The following is a 5,776-nucleotide window of genomic DNA, read 5'->3' as shown; positions in this document are numbered from 1 at the left end:
TGGAGGTTTTATTAAGGTAGTGCAATGGACAATGTTTATTCATGACAGATTTTTCGGATCAGACCGATTTTTCAGACTCGACGGGGGTTTTGCAACAGTCCAAATAATAGAGCAGTCCGGAAAAAAACGAACATGACTAAAAAATTTGCTTTGTTTAGTTCGGTGGCAGGAGAAACTTGTCAGTGTTTTGTTGATGAATGGTCTTCTTTTTCTGTGTGGTTACTTCTGCTTGTACTTCACCAAGGGACATTTTGTTACTGTACACTCGAAACTACTGCCTTCATCAGTTCCCAGTTCGACGGCCGCACCGTATCCGGCACGTCATCCATGAAGCGCTTAACCAATCTCGTCATTGGTCAGTTCGGCACATGACTACGTTGTCTGTGTAATCAAAGTGCTCAAACGTCACGGCAGCGGGTATTTTCAAGCCTTCGTTACGCAAATCACCAATACCGGAAAAGAAGCAACCAGCGCCATTTTGCACAGAGCTATACCAAAATCACTAATTATTGAGGGCCAAGATCGCTATGCATTGCGTCAGGAAGCAGCAGAAGCACCCTGGCTGAAGGAAAAGAACAGACGAATGGTGGAAATGGAAGTGAACGCAGAGTTTATCCAGTTTACCCTCGAGACTACAGTTCCGTAGTGCAGGACGGTGCAGGATGCAGTTCGAGATGGTATCGAGGATACAAGTCACATTCAAAATGGCGGCAACAATTCGCGGTTGTCGCTGGCTGGGAGCAAACCAAGTAAAAAAAATAGAGCAACGGAATGTACAGCGTCCAAAATTTCGGCGCTGTTAAACATAAACTTTATGATGTGTGTGGCCATTCCGTGACAGTGTCCAAGCAATCGAGCACATCCAAAAAATTGGTCGGCGACCATTGGGATTCGTCTTGTGCAAAGCAGGATATGTTTTGTGTTGCCTATAACAAAATGGAGATTGATTCCAGAATTTCTTAAAAGAAATATTTGTATAAAGAATTTTAAGAATAAAAAATTTAAACAATTAGGGCCAACACAAAACCATACTGAGTTGCACAAGACGACTGCCAACACTATGCAGCTGGTTTCATTCACGTACAATGTACTGTGGGGGACACGATTAGGTAAAATCGCCTGTCAGTACTTTGCCGTCCCATATTACCTCTGTTGTGCTTGAAAGTGTTGGGCCAATATTGTATTTGAAGGTGGACCATGTGCTGCACATGTTTATTACTCGAAAAAAATAGTCTTGCAACACCTGGAGATTTGAGATGAGATAAACCAGGGAGTGCTGATTTTAGACAACCATGCTCCCTACAGTACCAGATTATTGTGAAAAACTTCGTTTCACTCATGTGGGATAACATGTATAGGACGAAGGAGACGTCTGAAATTGATGTGTATGATGACAGCAGAGAGTTTATTAATTTACTCATCCACTATTACACATAGCACAGTGGCATAAATTAATGAGAACACCAACAAGTGGAACACTGTTGTAATAAATAAATGTGGTATGATATCACCTTTCAATGAAAGTATCACAACAAATTGTTCTATTAAATTATTTTTTTCGAACTGTATTATCGCCTGTGTATTGTCTTTAGTATCTGCTTGTGGGGGCAACCATCGCATATTATTCTGTGCTGTAATTTTGCATTTTTTATTATGATTTAGTGCTAGTTTGGCATGTGGTGCTTGTAGTGTCTGGTCATTTGCAATATTTTTCTACACAGAGAATAAATATGCCTACTATCAGGGGCGGATCTAGGATTTTTCCGAGGGGGGGGGGGCGCTATGGACAAGTGCCAGGTGCATGCTGGGATTGGTCCATTGAACCCTGTGTTTAAGTCTGGAATTGAGAGGGGGGGTCCGGACCCCTGGACCCCCCCGCTAGATCCGCGCCTGCCTACTATGAACACGTGGAACCATTACAGAAATCAAAACTAAGAAAGTAAAATAATATGTATGAACATCATGTGTAGCAAATAAAGAAGTGTTTGCTGTAACATCCTATTGAACTTTTGCTACACTAGATTTTTTGCTGTGTCTGATTGCAGTTCGTCAGTAATTTGGGTCAGGAAATAAGTTAGAGTCTCAAGGAAAACATAATATCCGCATAAGACAGACGTAACAATTTTCGACCATTCAACTTTCGTCAACTAAAGCAGCTTTTGCATGCGGTGGGGCTCCTTTGCAGCCAAGTATTGGATTCGATGATTGTGATGGTTTCAAATTTACGTGTCAGTTTGGCACGTAAATATATGACCTCTCAGGCACACATTGCCCTGGTAGCTGTCTGAAGACTGTGTTTTCTTGGCATATGAGGCCTATGCTGCATGTCCCACCATGGTTCATGTATCCACCACACTCCTCTCCAAGGCCCTGAGGAAGAAAAATGTGCAAGGAAAAGCTTTTAATGTTTTTCGGTAGTCAGAACAACCTGAACAGAAAATGTTGGCTGTTTGATTTAATAGTCTCGATTGAAGATCGGGCATTCAGGAAGTTTATTTAGGCTCAGAAATAAAGCATGTCTCGTAACAGGTTATTGGCAGAATATAACCAGTATTCCGAATTTTCGGATTTATCCGAAAAACTCCGCTTTGGGGCGTCCCGAGAGCTGAGCAAGAAAATCCATGCCCTTATGACTGGTTGACAGGGTTCATTTCCTTTTGTCTCGAGATGGGCTCATATCAAGGATTAGCAGCCCCCGCAATAAGGAAAGGGTGGTTCTCTACTCAAACCCACAGTACAGCAGTCTTTCACGTAACGGTACGTGAAGCATTCTAATGCGGATGAACTCCATCCTTGCCTTGAGGCACCTTGACATCGGAATCATTGAATAGGGTGTCCTGTTTAGCGACTCTGTTCGACATCACTTTGAATGACGACTTTGAAGTCATTTTGTCCATTTCCAAGGACTGGTTGGAAAACGTCCAGTGTCTAGGATTTCTCTTTCCATTTTTTTCTAGAAATGATGCTCCTCTTTCACCCGACAGACCGAAACCAAAACAGATCGGAAGGGGAAAGCTGGGTTCCACGAATGAGCAATTGTTCGCTGAAAGAAAGTAGGACCGAAGGTCGCGTCCCTTTCAGAGACCATCGTAATCCCCTCAAGACCGTGGCTTTCAGGCGCGACCTTGTTCGCCACTAGCTTTGAACGTAGTTCAACTCTACCAAACTCGTGGCGCTGTCGAACATTATGACGTCATTTGTTACATTTGTTTGTAGAGGTCTATTCTCGGATAATAATAAGCTCCTGAAAACACCCTCTGAATATACCAGAAAATAAACCCCGACAACCCGGAACCCTACTTCCCAGCAAACCAAATATATCCAGAAAACGTCTACAGGATATCCTATTTCGGACGTTGGGATATCCCACGGACTTTGCCACAGAGCCCATTTACATCCCCGAGACGTTCTGTGGACTGGCACTTCTTTGTCATTTGTAGATCCTGCGAATATCCCGGGAACGTCTTTTTAGGATATATGGACGTACGTGGGACATCATGCAAGCAGGTCCAAACATGCACTCGCTTTTAGTTGATATGTATCTGACATGACAACACCACTCTGATATGTATGTAAATATATATGTATTTGCATACATATTATGTACAATGTTAATTTTTACGTATTGTGTAGTAATAAATGCTTCGAACATCAACAACAAGTCAAAAATTCAGGGAATGTAGTGCGCCCCGCCAGCGTTCGACCAAACTCTGACGCACGGTCCACCAAGGCTGACCATGTTACCACACGTGCTTCCACCCTAAAAAGAGCAGGCTCCCTTTTTGTCCCCTCCACTGCGTACGCGAATTTGAAGGGAGCATTCACAACAGTTGTATCGCCAACTGTAGGATCTTATTGCCAACTGTAGGATGGGACAAGCGAAAGCTTGCCCACATCCCACTTCAAAAATACTACTGCCCTCGCCCTTAAAACGAAGGGCAGGAATTCTAGCAGTCTTTGCAACGGAATGTTTGCAGACAGTGGATTTACGACTGTAGGATGGGACAAGCGTTAGCTTGACAAAATGCCCAGAGCTTATACTGAAATAAAGGCCGTTGGGGCAAGTTCGTTACGTATTTGGGCCGTGATACACCTGTAACGGTGAGGAGGTGCTTCTTTGCAATTAACCCGTGAATCTGTAGAGGCATGGTATAACCAATAATGTTTCTCACATTCCTTCATGCCCGATACTGTGTTTTTAATTCAAGCTATTGTCTATAATGGGATTAGCTGCTGAGTGGAGCTATAAAAGTGATCAAAGTCCACTGTTGCTTGACGGTCGTTACGAATATAGATAAATACTTTCACGGCTAGCAGCACACGAACGATAGAAATATATAACGATTTTGCTTGTTCCCCCCATCCAATTAACGTTTACAGAAGCTTTTGCTTGCTCTCAGCAGAACAAAAATGTGGCTGTCAGAACAAGATATCATAAACTTCACGTTTATTCGCATATGTTCAGTCAACGTCCTGGCGACGTTCCTGTGACGTTCAACAAGTGCCCAAAATCTCGTATACTGGATCTTTCATGGGTATCCAAGGGATCTCCAGGCTTTTCCTCCATTCAAATGTCCAAAGCGAGATATCCTGCAGACGTACCTAGGACATCTGTGATTTACTCGATAAAATAAAAACGCGAATGTCGTTCTGGGACATCCCACAGATATTGGATGGATGTTCAGATATTCAGGACGTTCACGACCTTGTAAGGATGTCCTAGGGATATTAGTGGTTTACTGGGTTATAACATTGCGATATACGGCGTGTGTTTCACCTAACGTAATAAAAGTCGTATTTAAAAATCTACGTGTCTGATCATTATGGGGTCAACACTGTTTATCTCGGGAGAGATTTTGCCTTTACTTCTGAGCACTTTTATCAAATTTAATTGGCGAGAAATTAAATTTTCCCAATTGATCTCCGAAATTTGTCAAGTCAACCTCGCGTTTTTTTTGTTTTTTTTTTTTACAAACAGAAAGCGCAGGTCGGATTTACTCCATCACATTACAAAATACATTCCCTACTACTTCGGTAATAGCTGGGAAAAAAAGAAAGAAAAGAATTTGAAAAAGACAAGCGGAAAACCGTCGTTTCGAGACGCGTGCAAACAGACCTCTCTGTTTGTAAATAAATGACGTCATAGTGTTCAACAGCGCCACCAATTTGGTAGAGTTGAACTCCGCTCGAAGCTATGGGCGAACAAGGTCGCGTACGAAAGCCACGGCGGATTACTTTTCTTTCAATAGGAGGCAGCGAACAAGTGTCCATTCGCGGAACCCAGCCCTCCCCTTCCGATTTGTTTCGGTTGCAGTCTGTCTACCAACGTCATGATGACGTTTCTCGGGTAGAGGTCTAAGCCCGTCGGCAAGATGAGGCGGAAGGAGAGCGGTCACCCGCCCCTTCCTGTTTCCTTCTCGCTCTGACGCGGGGAAAACGTCCCATGCATTTCGGCCTTTGCTTCAGATATCTTTGCGTTGCAAACCATGCTGCAGGTTATCAGCAAAAGCTTGGAAAAGTGAAAGGGCAGGTGGACCTTCTCGCACCGTTTCTTTCGGAGATCGCAACCGGCAGTTTCTTTTTCGGCTATTACCATTGTAGTAGTGAATGTATTTTGCGATAGAATTGGGTAAATCCGGCATACGCTTTCTTTTTTTGTAAAATTCAATTTCTCGCGAATTAAGTTTGATAAAAGTGCTCAGAAGGCATGGCAAAATCTCTTTGATAAACAGCTCGAGACAACCACAGTCCACACGAGATTCCACAAAATCTCGAG

This window comes from Ornithodoros turicata, chromosome 1, assembly GCF_037126465.1.
Source record: "Ornithodoros turicata isolate Travis chromosome 1, ASM3712646v1, whole genome shotgun sequence".
Taxonomy (NCBI): Eukaryota; Metazoa; Arthropoda; class Arachnida; order Ixodida; family Argasidae; genus Ornithodoros; species Ornithodoros turicata.
The sequence above is the reverse complement of the archived record's forward strand: the minus strand, read 5'-3'. Positions refer to the sequence as shown.